At 45.0% G+C, this 16322-nt stretch overlaps 1 protein-coding gene across 1 annotated transcript in view; it reads left to right on the forward strand.

The window, feature by feature from the left end:
• Positions 1-4465: 4465 nt before the first annotated feature.
• The window catches only part of REV1 (REV1 DNA directed polymerase), a 53428-nt gene continuing 41571 nt past the window's right edge, over positions 4466-16322 (forward strand). Inside the window, exon 1 of the mRNA XM_042867369.1 lies at positions 4466-4580. The gene's annotated coding sequence lies outside the window, so the exon portion shown is untranslated. The remainder of the gene's footprint in view (positions 4581-16322) is intronic.

Here is a 16322-nt window from a genome sequence, read left to right on the forward strand (position 1 = left end):
TAAAACCATGCAGGAGACACAGGGACCTCCATCCCTGGCTAGAAACCTTTCCTAGCTTCTTTCACTCTTGAAAGAGCAAGAGGAGCTCTGCTGAGCAGAGCTGATTAATTACAATTGCAACAAAACATATCTTCCTGCTAAAAATATCCAACTGCATTGTGCTTTAGGAGCGATACGCCTTATGTAACATATTAATGCCGCAACCAAACGCTGCAGATCAGATTTTACAACAGCACTTTGCACTGCTTACCGTGAAACAAAAGGGATAACGGCTGCAATAACCCTGCAGCTTTTACAAGTCAGTATTTAGGGCATCACTACGGCAGGGAGCGTTACTACAGCACTGCGGGCGTTGTGAAACGTGTCTCCGTCATTCATAATTACCTCGACGGTAGGAAACCGCCGCCGAGCACGTAGGCAGCTCTTCTACTAACCACCCACGGAGCGGGACCGGGGGCTTTCGGCTTTCGGCAGCGTTTCCAGCGGGACCACCCGCGGAACAACCCGGGACGACGCAACGCGCTGCAGCCTCGGCGCGGCTCCACACGGTGTCAGCAGCGGGTAGCGCGCCGCCGAGCCGCCCCCCCTCGCCTGGCCCTGCGGAGCCGCGGCCTCGTCCCGAGGCGGTGCTGCCGCCGGGGCTGTGCCCGCCCCGCGGTGCCCGGCCTCGGGGCGCGGCCCGCTGTGCAGTACGGCCTGGCCGCGCTGTGGCAGGGTTGCTGGCGGTTCTCGCTCGCTCCGCAGTGCCCCCGCCTCCCCGTTAGGTGTTGCTGCGTCAGGCCGCCTCGCACGGCGCTGGGTGTTGTGGCTGGGAAAGGCGGCTGCATCCCTCCGGCTGCGTGCAGCTGGCTGGCGCGCAGCTGTGTGACAGAGCTACTGCAAGCCGGGCTGCGGAGTGCGCTGTGTCCGTCAGAGCTGTGAATGGCGTGGCTCTGCGTGTTGGCATTGAAAGGGAACTCTTTCCCAGCCCAGGTGGTGAATTCAGCGTCCTCCGCGTTCTCACCTCTTCAGTTGCTGCTGAAAACTGAACCTGAGTTGAGGCGTCCCTCCCCTTCTATTTCAGCCATCCTGCTATGGGTAATCGGAGAGCAGCATCTGGTTATCAGCTTCATGCTGCTTAGCCTCTGTCTCTGCAGGTGGTGTGGGGGTGGTAGGCTGCCTTTTTACTGGGTGACCAACATGGCTCTAGCAGAGTCAAGCAAGTGGAAGTTCTTTTCTGTTCAAACTTAACTTACAGAGCAGCACAACAGCAAGCAATGTAAAGGCCAGTGTTGTGTTTTACCCATTCCTCTTTCTAAGACACAGCAAAGTACGGAGTTCCTGTTGGCTCTTTTATTTATATGTATAATGGCTGCTCAAAACCAGTCAAGTAACTCTGGGAAATACATGAGAGCACAAGGAACACGTGTAAGTATCAAGACAAGGACAAGCCTTCAGGTGGTGCTTTACAGCCTTCCCTGACAAGAGGAGGCCCAGAGTTCTCTGTATTTATGACAACAGCCTTCAGAGGCCGCAGCACCTACAGTCATTGCTGGTCATGCCTCCCTTGTTAGGCCACAAAGTAGCATGATGTAGAGCCTCCTGTATTTCACCTGAAATCCCTTTGTGAAGGTGAGGTGACTGAAATTACATCAGAATTACTTTTTTTGGTACCATGGTGCAGATTTTGACTCAGAAAGCAAGATTTATATGTAAAAGCTGCTTACCAGTAATGCTTACCTCATTGAGATGCTCCAACTAGGAGCACAGTCTCACTGAACAGAGGCTTGCACATACACTGCCTCTCTCCCCAAATCCAGATTTGATTCCAAACTTGGTGAAGACAGCAAGAATTATTTTACTGAAGTGAGCACACTGTGAGCCAGTCTGCACTTGTAAATATTTACACAGTGAATAAGCATATGACCCCATTCCAAATCCGGCTACCATAACTTCATGTGTTTGTATGTCAGATTAGGAGCCTGCTGGTGGAGATGCACTGCGAGAACTTCCTCAGACACAGAAGAAAATCACTTCTATTGATACTCATCCCTTTACCTAAGCTTTCATACTTTTATCTTCTTAATTCCTTTTTCTTCTTATTTTAACTAATCGTATGCATCTTTGTTGAAAGTACTGTATGGTTCCTTCAGTCTTTCTCACTGTTAACTCCTATCGTAGCTTTACTTTACTCAACAAAATTGTTGTCCCCATAAGCCCCTCTAAATAATTGTTGGTTCCTCTTACAATTTGCTTATATGCCAGCATCTATTTAAAAATAAAATATAATCATTGACTAACCATTTTAAAGCTGTTCTTAATAACCTAAATTAATCCCTGTTCTACTTGTCTTTCTGCCTTTCTGCTCCTCAACTGCCCCCTGGAGAAACAGCTCTGGAAGGAAAAAGTAATGCATGCCTCCAATCACACTGCACTTGTAACAGTTTGCTCTGGACTGGCACGGGCTGATGTTGGTAGAGGTGTTTTCTCAGCAAAAATGGAAAATGCCGGCCCAGTGAAACGGATTCACTTTAAATGATATATCCCTTCTGAGCAAAGTATCTTTCAAAAATGTTGTTTTGGGTAGATGATACAACTTCTGATCAGAACTGTAAAGAAAACAGCCAGCCAAAATGCCTCTAAAATTTGAGAGGTTAAAGTTGGTCAAAAGTCTAGTTAGCACTTCTACTTGGCAGATTTTGACTATGAATTTCATTGAAATTCATTGAAATTTCATTGAAAACCCAAATGTTTTGGTTTTCTTTTTCATTAAAAAAAAAAAAAGTCTAAGTAAAATGAAGAATCCACATCCTGGCTAAAATACCTGATAGTCAACAGACTTCAGTAGACCTGAATGTGACTTTTCTTCATCAACCTGGGTACCCTGATCAGTATGAAGTAGCTATGGAGAAAATGCAGTCATGAAAGTCTGCATTCCCTCACACACAGCAGAGCATGAAAATACTTCTTTTTTTCGCAACACAGGACAGCTGTTTCTCTGTTCAGACAATGCACATGGAAGAAGGAAGGTTACAGGTAGGGACTTCTGTTACAGAGAGAGACATCAGGAAACATTTCTTTACAGAAAGGGTTGTGAAGCACTGGAATAGGCTCCCCAGAAAGGTGATTGAGTCACCATCCCTGGATGTGTTTAAAAACAGTTTGGATGGGGCGCTCAGGGACATGATTTAGTGGAGGGTTGTTAGAATCAGGGTAGTACGGTTAGGTTAAGGTTGGACTCAATGATCTTTAAAGTCTTTTCCTTAAGGTCTATGATTCTACGATTCTGTGTATGCCCTCATCCTTGAGGCTAAGTCCATGTTCCCACACCACAGTAATGCCTGCTTTCCTGTACAAGGTTAACCACATCCCCTGTGTCTTCCCCCATAACTGAACTTTCCTTCCTTCCAGCTTCTCTTCAGCATATATCACAGTATCTCCAGCACTCTCTCCTGAGGTGTAACATGGGGAGAGCTCGGAGAAGGGCCCACATGACTTGACAGGAGTTGCACAAGTATATGCCAGCTAGTCATAGAAAGCCCAGCAAGGAAATCGTTTTGTTTTGGGGGTTATTTAGTATGGGGGAGGCTCAGGGGAGACCTCTCTACTGCTCTCTACAATGACCTGAAAGGAGGCTGTGACAATGTGGGGGTTGGCCTCTTCTCCTAAGTAATGGTGATAGGATGAGAGGGAATGGCCTCAAGTTGTGCCATGGGAGATACAGGCTGGATATGAGGAAAAATTGATTTACAGAGAAGGTGGTGAAGCACTGGGATGGGATGTCCAGGGAAGTGGTGGAATCCTGACCCTGGAGCTATTTAAAAGACGCGTAGCTGTGCTGCTTAGGGAAATGGTGTAGTGATAGACTCGGCTGTGCTGGATTAACGGCCGAACTCGATGACCTTGGGGCCTCCCCGACCTAAGTGATTCTGTAACTTCTGCCACCAGGACGCACCAGAAACAGGCCTCAGCCCGGATCCCCGCCAGCGCCGGCAGAGGCCGGTTTGGCGGAACACCGCCGGCTCGACCCAACCCACGCCCCTCCCGCTGCGCCACAGCGCGGGGCCGCCTCACGGACTGCCCTCCCGTCCTCTCCGCACAGCACCGCGAGGGGGCGCCACAACCCCGCGGCTCCCGCAGTCCATCCGTGCGGAGGGAGGCGGAGAGGCGCGGGAGCGGCGCACCCCGCCCCGCCCCGCCGTCACGTGTTCGGCTGCCGGCGCTCCCGCGCCTTTCTCGGCGGTGGCGCTGCGCCGGGTGCCGGCCGGCAGGGGGAGCCTCGTCCGCGGGCTGGGCGGGGTGGGGGCGAGCCGGCCCGCCCGGCGCGCGCTGCTTGTTGACCGAGCGGCGGTTGGTGGCGCGAGACTCTCTCGTGACGCGCTCGCAGGAAGGGCGGGGGGGAGGAGGGGCCGCTGCCGGGGACACCGAGAGGGGGAGGAGGGGGAAAGAAGGAAGGAAGGGAGAGCGCGGCCGGGCTGAGTGAGGCGGGGAGGAGGCGGTTGCTTGCGCCCGTGCCGGTGGGAGCCGCGATGTGAAGCCCCGGCGGGGCAGGCGGAGGCGGCGGCACACGGGAATGCTCGTCTGGGACGCAGCGGCGGAAGGTGAGCGAGCGGCGGCGGCCGCCTCCCTTTCCCCTCGCGGTGCTGCGTGCGGGCGGCCCGGCGCGGCGGGGCCCGCAGCTTCAGCCCCTCCCCGGGCCCGCGGTCTGGGCCTGACCCCGCTCCTCAACGGCGGGAAAAGGAGGAGGAGGAGAGGGAGAGGAGGGGGGTTATGTAACCGCCGGCGGGGGCCCGGCGCGCGCGGGGAGGCGGGCGTCGTGCGGGGGGAGGGGGCACGGAGCCCCCCGGGAGCGCGCGCGGGTCGCAAGTTGGGCCGGGCTGCGCCCGCTCCTGTGGCGCGGCCCGAGCCGCACCTGTGTGCCCGTGCCCGGCTGTCACATGGGGTACGGCCGCAGACACAACACGGGGCTGCGGGGACGCCGCCGGCGCCGAAGCGGCGCAGGGGTCATTGCAGGGAAATAGGTGGTGGCGGGGAGGAGGAGGAGGAGGTGGGGTGGGTTTAGGGGGGGAGGGGGGAGCTTGGCCCGAGCCGTGTCGCAGCTCTGTGATCCCTCACGCAGCGCTGCCTGCGGTTATCCGCCGCGTGGGCTGTGAGTTGTATTTGCTGAGCAATAGTGCTGGGCACGGGCTCGTGCCTGCCGACCGCGAGGGCGAGCGTGAGCCGTGCCGCCGCTTCTTCCTTCCCCATCTCGTGCTGCTGTGTTTTGCTGGCTGGTTGGCGTCGGCTTGACCTGCGGCTATGAGCGGGCAGCCCCCTCCCACCCCCCACCACATCCCCCCATCCCTCTCTGCCGTGTGAGATGCACCGTAACGGCACGGAAAGCCAGGGAACAGACAGATAATATCGCCGGCACGTGATTGTTTTGGGTGGAAAATCTGCGTTGCTTGCTGCGATATTCCATTATTTCTGGTGCTTTCAAATCGATGTCGGCCTTCAAAATGTCAGGCCTGCGAATACGCCTCTTACGGTAATGGGAGATTTCCTTCATGAGAAGAAGAGTTGATCTTGATTGTGCATCGTGATTTAAAGTCCAGATCCAATCTCTCATAAACCGAAGAGCAAAACCGGTGGATTGTAACTGCATGAGCTGAATTCTTATTTCATTTATGTGCTGTTGTTGCTCTGATAGCATACTTTAAGCCTAATTGCTATTAGGTGTAAGGGATTACACTTAAATTTTATTTCTACACTAGTTTGGTATTATTAAGGTTTGTGACATTTAACACAGGAATCCAAATCTCTGGCAGATTCGTTCTTTGCCATCTTGCCTCAAGCGTGTGCTACTCATTTCCACCTTAATTGTCTTTCAGTCAATCCAGTTTTCCCACTGGACAGTGCACCAAATCCCTGTTAGTAAATAGTCCCAAACTGTCATACTGGAGGTCATTGGTAGGACAGAAGGGGCTCAGTGCAGACATCTGCCGTGTGACTTACCAGTGTCTGACTACTTGAAGACAGGTTATTTTAAAACAAAAATGATAATAGTAAAGAAACGCCAAACTGTATTTCAGGCATCTGTAGTAAACTCCGTATTTGTGTACAGACAGTGTAAGTGTCTTCACACTAATTGGTACTGCAGAGGTGTCTCCAGGCCATTCCTCTGGAGAGCATGTGTGTACTCTCAGTGAGTCACAGCTTGGTGTGATGCAGTGTCTTGTTGCTGGCTGCTGAGCCAGATGAGCCTTTTCTCATCCCTTGACTGGGATGTCTGCTCTAAAAAAGCCTCTTGAAAAATTTTTGGCCTTGCTGCCATCCCTTTCAGCTATTGGAGAGATTAAAAAAGAAATCAGTGGAGTCAGATACAAAGACTGGCTTTGAGTATGCAGGAAAAATAATATGATTACACAGACTTTTTAATAAATCAGTTGTTTAGGACAAGTAGAGAAAGAATAACTTATCTGACCCTACCCATGTGCTTTCCCCATTTAATCTGTTAGCTATTGTTTATTTTATGAAGAATGATTTTTATATTAAACATTCTCCGTTTTAATTAAAGGTGTATATTATTATCTCTGAGATCTCTGTCAGCTCTTAGCAGTTTGTTTGCCTGGTGTAGCTGCAACAAGGGAGCTAAATAACCAAATGTTGAAACCCTCCTCCAGGAATACAGTGTAGATTAATTTGATGATGGTGGCATGTGTTTACCTAAGCGTAGCAAAATTAAGAAGAATTGGAAGCAAATAGAAATGAGAGTGGCCATGTAGTTACAAAGAATGGTGAAAGTAAGAAGCAAATCTAAGTGGATGCAGAAGAGCGTGAGGAACAGGCGAGGGATTCTCAAACGTAGTTCATGTAGTACAATGAAATGTGGAAATGTCTTTTTTTTTTAAGAGACAAATTTTTGTAATGCTTCTCCCCAATAGCAGCCTTCTGCTTTGTTGTGGAAACCAGACAACTGTTTAATTGGAGAGACAGATGTTTTTAGGGAGAAGGACTTCTGGTGTCTGTGGTCCCCCTGCCTCTCTGTCTCTTGTGGAGTAACTGGTGCTCATGAGAATTAGGAAAACCTTCTACATCTTCAGTGGAGCTGAGATGAGTATGCAGAACAGCTTTAAAATCAGAGCAGTGATGATAACTTCCTCTTGCGTGTCTTGTCCAGACTAACTGAAACTATTGTAGTTAAGGAATCTGTGACCATTAAGTTCATCTAAGAGAGATTTTTAATTTGGAGTACTCATAGAATTGACTGCTTTGTCTTTCATATTCTTTGCAGCAACTGCTGAAGCAGACCCTACCTCTTGAATTTCAGTATTAGCTTTTGGAAAACATAAAATGCTATCACTTTTTTCTTTTTTTTTTCCTAATTCATTTCCTATCTTAAAGCTTCTTTAAGTAGGGTTACTTGTTGGTGTTCCTCCTATTTAATAGAGCCGAACTTCATGGTTTAAAACTTATTTGCTGGCATAAACAAAGTTCAGACATATTGTGGGTGACTCTTCTGCATTTGTTTAACTTGCTATTTTTACCAAATTCCAACATAAGGAAATTAACATTTGTTACTTCCTTATTTGGTTTGCTTGAACTTGTAAAGACCTTTTCAGTTTCTTGATTTATAAAAGAAAGTAGTCCTGAGAAACAGGTAATTTAGCTCAGGATAAATTATGCGGCTCAGGTACCGTGCAGAGCTGTTCCCATAAATGCAGGTGGACTGGTTTGATTGCCAAAACCTGAAGTCAGTGCTGATGCTGTGCAGAGCAGGGCTGAGATCTGCTCAGAGTTTACTTAGAGACTGGCCATCTTCTGGCAGGGCAATACATGCGGTAGGTTTTGGCAGAGGATTGGGACTTGTTACAAACATTTCTGGTCAGCTGCCAGTTGTCAGTGAATCTTCAAAGTAAAATAAAGTTCTGTCTGCTGTGTTTGTGACTTCATCTCTCTGAGGTGATTCTAATCAGCTGTTAGGCCAGGGCATGATGAGTAAGCATCTCGGACAAATGGTTATTCTCCACTGAGATCAATTTGGAAACCTAAGCTTAAAGGAAGTCATGAAATAAGTGATTCTTACAGGTAGGAAAGCCCACACTCCTGTGTGTAACAATGAGTGCAGTTAACCAAGCAGAGTAAATGTATTTTACTGCTTTGTGTTTTTTTTTTTTTTTTTTTAATGCAACTCTTAATTCTGCTAAAGAAATGAGATAGTGGTTTGCAGTAAAAGGATACTGTGCTGGTTTCTGAGTCTGCCTTTTGTTTTAAAGAAACGTGAGATCATTGGGGAACAGGGGAAAAGGGCTTTTCAGTCTCTATTTCCTAGATTTCTGAAATTGCTGGGTTTTTTTGGTAAGCTGTTAAAGCAATCCTTTGATTAAGCAGTCAGAGGGATCAGGAGGTAAAGAATTATCATTTTAATTTCTTGTTGATAAGGATCTTAAAATAACGTGTTTCCTCTCCATAATAAATCCTATGTTGATTTTTAACCTGCTAAGTTCTACGAAACCTCACGTTTGCCTGAGGAAGGACATATTTGCTCTGTGGCCTTTTTGTATTGATAAGTTTTTATTAAGTTGGGTGGTAATGTTGTTTCAATGTCAGCTGTACTGAAAATACAATTTATAACCACTTTGGGTCAAGAATGCAGTTCAGATTTGAGCTTTATGCAGGGATCTAATGAATTAGAGCTTTTTTGTTTCCTCCAATGAACTTGCAACTGTGTTTTTCCAAGAAAATACTGAATATCTCTTCCAGCTGAATCTAAGTAGAAACTTGAAAATGTGTTGGGTCGGATGAAAAGTTTGCCTTAACCTATACTGTCTCTAGAAGTTGCAAATAGTGAATACCAAGGTAAGAGTAAAGAGACAACCATACTGAGATGCTTCCTCTTTGTTCTCCGAGCTCCTGTAATTTGTTACCTTAAAAAAAAAAAAAAAAAAAAAAAGGAATGATATAGATTCATAGAATCTTAAAATCCTTAGTGTTGGAAGAAGTCTTTAAGGGCCATCTAGTCCAACTCCCCTGCCATGAACTGGGACACCACAGCTAGATCAGGTTGCCCATGGCCTGATCCAGCCTCGCCTTGAAGGTCTCCAGGGACAGGGCATCAATCACATCCCTAGGCAACCTGTTTCAGTGCTTCACCACCTTCACTGTAAAAGATTTTTTCTTTATATCTGACGTAAATCTACCTTTTTTGAGCTTAAAGCCATTTTCCATTGTTCTGTCACCACAGAGGTTGTGGATGCCCCATCCCTGAAGGCATTCAAGGCCAGGCTGGATGTGGCTCTGGGCAGCCTGGTCTGGTGGTTGGCCACCCTGCACATAGCAGGGGGGTTGAAACCAGATGGTCGTTGCAGTCCTTTTCAACCCAGGCCATTCTATGATTCTGTGATTTACATGTTTAGTGGCACCCATATGGGTGTAGAGAGATTGTCCTTCTTAGTATTTGACATCACATGCCACTTGAGCCTGACAAAGTGGATGTCTTATCTCCCTTTCCCTGAAGAGCCTGGCCTGCTCAGCATCTGCTCAGTGTACACTGATAACACTGAGTTCAGCAGAAAGCACAACTGCCTTGGGTGTTTCTACAAGAAAATAATTTGCAGAGAAGAAATGGAGCCTTCTCATTACCTTAGTTAGAGCATTGGTCCAGAGTGCAGATTTGTTTTTATGCTACTGCTATTACTGAAGTGGTTAATTGGGATGCTGGATAAATCAAGAGATCAGCAAAAAGTTTAACACGCCTCTGTGCACTCACACCTGCATGTGTGGAAAAATACATCTGTATGTACGCATGTATATCCAAGCAAATACATAAAATCAATCAATACCCTTATCTCTTTCAACGTGATTTTACCAGTATGCTTATTTCATGCCCAGGGGACCTGGGAAAGATGGAAGATGGTGTATGCCAGAAGTTTTCTCTAGAACAGTTCCTCTGAATTCACTGTTAAAAATTTCAGAGCATCCTCAGGTTCCTTGTTTTGGACACCTCTTAAAATTTCTACCTGTTTTTTGATCTATTCGAGAACACTTTTACCTCCACTTACCCATTTTGCCTGCCTTGTTAAATTTTTCTTCAGCTTTTTAGACACTCCTTCTAGTTGTGCTTAGGAAGCCTTAAATCATTCAGTAGCAGTAATTCATGACTTGGAGTAAGAGATCTTTGTTTACATGTGCTGCCTGCTTGCTGCTTTACCTGCATTTCATTGCAGGCTTCGTGGGTGAGACACAAGTTATGAGACTGGATGTTGTCAGGCTGAGGTATGCCCAGATTTTCATTTCCTAAGCAAGTTTTATTGATTTTTTTTTTTTCAGTTCAACAAACAAAAAACCAACAGCTCACCCTTTCTTTTCAAAGAAAAGAAGAGCATAGTTCTCTATTCTTAACTACTATGAGCTGCTAGACGTATTTAAGCTGGGTATTCTTCCTCCAAGCCTATATATTCATCTCACTTATTCTTTCAGATACTGAAGTTCAAGAAAATTACTTTTTGGTTTGATTTACAGTCTGGTCAGTGTATTGCTATTGAGAATTATAATTCCAAGTGGTTTCTTGTCCTGATTTGACTTAATGATTTTATTCTAGAATCTGGGCACTTAGAAGCCAGCATAAAGATTGTGAGTGTGCTCTGTCCTCTTGGGGACACTCCTGTGCCCCAAAAGAGTATGAGTACTAAAAGAAATAATGAAGCTGGTTGCTGACATCTGAAATTTGCCAGTGTATTGCAGCAATAAGACTATTTGGACTAAGCAGTGACTTGAACTACATGGCTGAACATATCATTGACAATTTATGAGGAGGAGCCACTTGTTACTGAGGAACTCTAGGGGTGGGATGGGGGAAATATTACCAAATAATGCAGAAATGTTGAAACGGAGGCCGGAGTCTTCTCCGAGCAGAAGAAAAATTCAACCAAGTTAAACCTCTACTGTGACAAGCCCTAAATGGACTGTAGCTGCTACTGAGTGTTATTCCTAAAGGGGGATGAAACACTGACAGTTGGTCTCAAATTGAATCTGGCTTGCTATTTTTCAGAGAACTAACCATCTCAAATGCCATGTATAAAAGCAAAAAGACTGTCTTGTTGAAAACAGATTGCTCAAAGCTAGTGCAGACTGTGCAGTGATGTACTGTCTTACACTAGGACAGCAAGTCCTCTGCTGCGTTCTGTACCCTGTGTTCATGGTTCCTTAAGCTGTGACAGTTTAAAAAAAAAATAGTCATCTGTCCCAGACTCCAAGTCGTTTTGAAAAAGGTGTTAACATTTTTGTTCTGTGCAGCTCTTTGTGGAAATGGTTAAGTGCTGAACAACTGCTTTAGGCAGTTGTGATGATGAGCTAACAAAATAAGTGCATCTCAGTGTTTGTGTTGAAAGCATTTAGTAGTTGACGTGCAAGTAAACTGATCTGAAATAAAGACCATTTTTGCAGAAATTGTCGTTTTGGAAACTGAAATAATTTATTTAGCAAGGAGGTCCTGTGTCTTTTTCTGGGAGAGCACTGAAGGTCAGAGTACTGTTTGCTCTAGGAGCAGGGCAGTGATTGTCCCCCTGTACTCAGCTCTGGTGAGGCCGCACCTCGAGTACTGTGTGCAGTTTTGGGCCCTCATTGCAAGAAAGACATTGAGGCTCTGGAGCGAGTTCAAAGGAGGGCAACAAAGCTGGTGAGGGGTCTGGAACACAGGGCTTATGGGGAGCGGCTGAGGGAGCTGGGAATGTTCAGTGTGGAGAAGAGGAGGCTCAGGGGAGACCTTATTGCTCTCTATAACTTCCTGAAGGGAGGTTGTAGTGAGCTGGGGGTCGGCCTCTGCTCTCATGTAACTGGTGATAGAACTAGAGGGAATGGCTTCAAGCTGCACCAGGGGAGATTCAGGCTGGATGTTAGGAAATACTGCTTTTCTGAAAGAGTGGTCAGGCACTGGAATGGGCTGCCAGGGAGGTGGTGGAGTCACTGACCCTGGAGGTGTTCAAGGAACGTTGGGATTTTGTGCTGAGGGACATGGTTTAGTGAGAACTATTGGTGATAGGTGAGTGGTTGGACTGGGTGATGTTGTAGGTCTTTTCCAACCTTGGGGATTCTATGATTGTATATTTTTGCTGCCAGGCTCAAATGGAAGAATGCAGGGAGCACACTTTTGGAATAGTCATCTTCAACTTCTTAAGGAGTTGGTTCTGAAGAACTGATTTTCCATTCATTATGTGAGTTGTATGCCGTGTCACCTTTCTAGGCAATGCCGTGGGTACTCATCTTTTTGAAAAATACTATTTCTACATTTCTCATTCCCACTAGCAGTTTTGTGTCCATTACTTGACTGAACATGATTGTTCTTTGCTAACATGCGCTCCTCAGGTTACTTACAGAAGGGAGTACTGTTGGGTGGTTTTGGAGACAGATTTTTGTTTTCATTTCTGTTGCTTTAAAATACCATCAGAGGTTGAATTGCAGAAAAGATCGTGCTGGTGAACGCAGTAACACAGGTGCTTAAGTTGGAAGTGGTTATAATATGGGCACATGGGAATTAAGATGGGAAGCTGACTTCGCTCCTGTGCTGTTTGATTGTAACTCTCGTGGAAAACTTTGTTGTGGAAAAAAACCAGGATGGTCTGCTCTCATTCACTGGGGGAGGATGTAAGCAGAGCTGAGTAAGCAGTAACTTGGTCCCTGCAAATCTGTGTCCCCATTTACGGCACAATTGGTTGATTATAGCAGTGACTTAAAAGTCGTTTTCCAGAAGTGGCTGAAATAGTCTTCAAGTTGTGTCAGCAGTGAATGGACCAGTCCTAGTCACTCCTTTTTCTGGCTCCGCTGCTTTGGCTTTGTGCCATCCTATTGAGACTCAGCTCAGAACACTGAACAGGTGAGAAAGTAACCTATACAATCATAGGATTTTTTTCTGATTCAGCAAGCCATATTGGCACATAGCAGCAGTCATAAGGATCATATGAATGCAGAGTTAGAGTAGAAGTTGGGAATAAGGGATAAAGCCTGTTAGGCTACCAGAGGTTGAAGAGCAGCTTCATTCCTTTCAGTGGCTTGCAGGCATTGAGTTGACTCACCCATCTTGTGAAACTTCACCCTGAGTGTTTATTCCCAATCTAGAATAAAATTCAGTTGCTTTGCAACTTCCTACTTAGTTTAACATACAACAGTGTTGTTAACTCAAGTGCCTCAAATCATAGGTCTCTTTAAAACAAAACAAAAAGGCAACTCGAACTATCTTTATTTTGAAATTCCTTTATTGGATTCTGAGATTTTTAGTACATAGCAAAAAAAAAAAAGATAAAGACTCTGTGGCAGCAGCTTTTTTCCAGAAGTCTCAGCCAAGAATAGGTCTCATGTGCTGAGAAATGTGTAAACATGTAAGACAGTTCTTTCCTCAACAAACTTGCAGCCTAGTGCCAAGCAGAGTGGTGAGTTTGATGTGGGAGCTGGAACCTAAATGCATGAAACTCAAACAGGCCACAAAGTACCCGTTTGATGGAAACAACTTTTAAGTCCTGCTGAGCTGGGAGGGATTCAATCTATCGTTCAGGCAGAAGATTCTGATATTCATTAGCAATGGCCTGAGATAGCTGTACTTCTGGTAGCACTAGAGTTGCACCTTCAAAAATACTGTTTGTGGTTGAATAAATTAATTAAATCAGTTTATTTTGCATTGAAGGGTGTTGATAGTGTTCATTCTGCTCAGAAAAACAATGTATGTTACTGTGTTACACTTCCATTCAACTTTCAGTGGTTAGAGATGGGGTTACCTGCATTAGAAGCTGTGCTTTGCATTTAGACACAGTCTGGCAGGGCTGACTGTTGAGTCATGGTGCAGCCTCTGGTTGTCTTTACTAATAGTTTGTGCTTTCACATACTGCAAAGTGTAAATTCTGCCAGACTGGAGTTGATGACTTGAAGAGGCAGTGGAAATGTCTCTGCACAGTGGAAAAGGGAATGCTGAAGAGTATGGCAGTGCCAACTCAAATTTGGGCAGGACTGGTACTGACCTGGAATTAAAAAGCATATGGGAATCTATGTTCACTTCTTATAGAGCCACTGAAGACAATGTTCTGTACTCTTATGCATTTTCCCCATAATACCTGTGGTTTTGGTCTGGGTTTGCCTGTCATCCGACCTATCCCAAATAACTGAAAGCCTCCTTACAACCACATCATCCTGATTTTAAAGTATTTCAAATAAATAACTTTCCTGAGTCAGATACTTAATGTCAGCATTCACGTCTACATCCCTTGTTTTACAGTCAAAAATAACACAGTTGCCATGCAGATCTTATGTATACATGAACAGGTTTATAGAATTCATAAAACAGGTATAACCTTTTACTCCGTTAAATGATCTGTGAAGTTTGATTAACAGTCTTTAATAATAAAATTGAGTGGTTGTGGATTGAGAAGTATAACGTGAGGCCTATAAACCATTGTGCAGTGGGACATTACGTATCATTTCCAAGTGTGTGATATTGACTGTATCTGAGCTACTAGTCATGCACAAAGCACATCACAAAGTACATCAGAACTCTTAGGTGGTCTTCTAGCTTCAGTTTTTGGAAAACATCTCCCAGTAGAAATGTGAACTTTAGTTAAAGAATCCTACTTTACCGAACCACTGAGATTTATACTATGTGTACTCCTGAAAGTCACAGGGCCAAACTGTAGTAATTATGAGGACAGGAATTCTTAATATCACTATTCTATATATATAAATAAATAAATATATTTTTTACCTTGAAAACTTCTTCCTCTTGCACAGCAAAACTTGGATTCTGTTCTTAGGAATACTGCTTCAATCATTACAGACTGCTGTGCAGTTACAGAGTTTGTTGGGGATTTGTTTATGTTCCCAGGTCCAGAGCATAGGCGTTTCAGTTTTATTTAAAAACTTTTTTCGTGTGCAAAGGGTCATTTTGTAGATTTGCTCTGGAGATGCCCTGAAAATGATGTATTATGGTGGTTCGCTTTACCAAGTCCCCTCTATTGATTCTCCACACCACTACTTTGAGGGCTCTTCACAAAGCATTTCTCTTACTCATCCCTTCATCCTGATTCCTGTAGAGAGAGTTTTGTATCATCTTTTCAGTTCTTGTTTTGTGAAGCAGTGAATGTGCTTCAAGTCTTGCTTAACTTTTTTCTCTGATTTAATGTGTCTTGTGCAAGATGTTTTTTACATTCATTTGTTCCTTAGGTTTCAGAAAAGCAGCTCTATCTTCATTTTCAAAGAAAAAGTTGCACTGGAAGCTCAAGGCTTTATCAGGATCGTTGAACAGCCCAGGTTGGAAGAGACCTTGAAAGAAAATCAGGTGCAGCCTTTCAGGAGAAAAGGGAACCTGGCTGAGATTGTCTGGCACTCTGTATGGTCGCATACTGAGAACCTCCAGTGATGGGAACTGCACAACATGACTGGGGAGGCTGTTCGAGTGACCAGTTATTCCCCCTGTAAAAAAAATGTCATATATCAAAACAAAGCCAGTCCTGAAACAGCTTGTACCTGTGGTCTCTTGTCTTTTCCATGTGGCTCCTTGTGAAGAGAGTAGTGGAGATTCTCTGTATTCCAGAAAACTTGGTTTATCACTCAGTTTGTGAAACTACATAGGGAGAAATTAAGTAAATAATCCCAATTTTTAGGAAGTAACCCAGAGAGAGACATCTAGTAGTCATTGGAATACCATGTTTTTAGCTTGTATTTAGAATTGAAGGGGCTGGGTCAAGAATCATCATCTGCCAAGGAAATTGTAAATCATTATCAGATGCTGAAAGTAGGCATTGCAGCCTGGTTTCTCTAGTTTTGAGGACTGTGGGAAGACAACTTCTGAGCAATTCATACGTTGTGCTTTTTAACACGCTGACCTGAAGGAGTTGCGTTTATCTAATTTTTAGTTAATCACAGCTATGTCCTAGTTTATGATTTTTGTTTGCTCCACTGGTTGTGATGATCCGTTCCATTGGCTTTTGAACTAGAGATCTTTCTTCCTCACCTCCCTGTGTCCTAAATAGGAATTCCATTTTTCAAGGTTTCAGGAAAGTTTCCTCTCATGGAAAAGTTCTTTGGTTTAGCAGGCATTGGATATTTTTGTTTTCATTTTACTGATAGTGGAAGGACTTACGGACAACCTCTTGCTTATTGAAATACAGAGCTCAGAATAGCTAATGTTCTGGTCAAGAACTTTGTGATTGAAATAAAAAACAGATCTGTAAGACTACTGGTGACTTATGTGGGTCTTATACACTCTCATCCAGATACATTTGAATTACAGTTTACATGAGTTGATGGAAAATCCACAAGAAACATGAGTATCTCGAGAGAAAATGTCACATAATGGGGAGAGATGGCATTGTTTTGGTTGTTGA

This window comes from Lagopus leucura, unplaced genomic scaffold (genome assembly GCF_019238085.1).
Source record: "Lagopus leucura isolate 7727_CA_CO unplaced genomic scaffold, USGS_WTPT01 Super-Scaffold_100001, whole genome shotgun sequence".
Taxonomy (NCBI): Eukaryota; Metazoa; Chordata; class Aves; order Galliformes; family Phasianidae; genus Lagopus; species Lagopus leucura.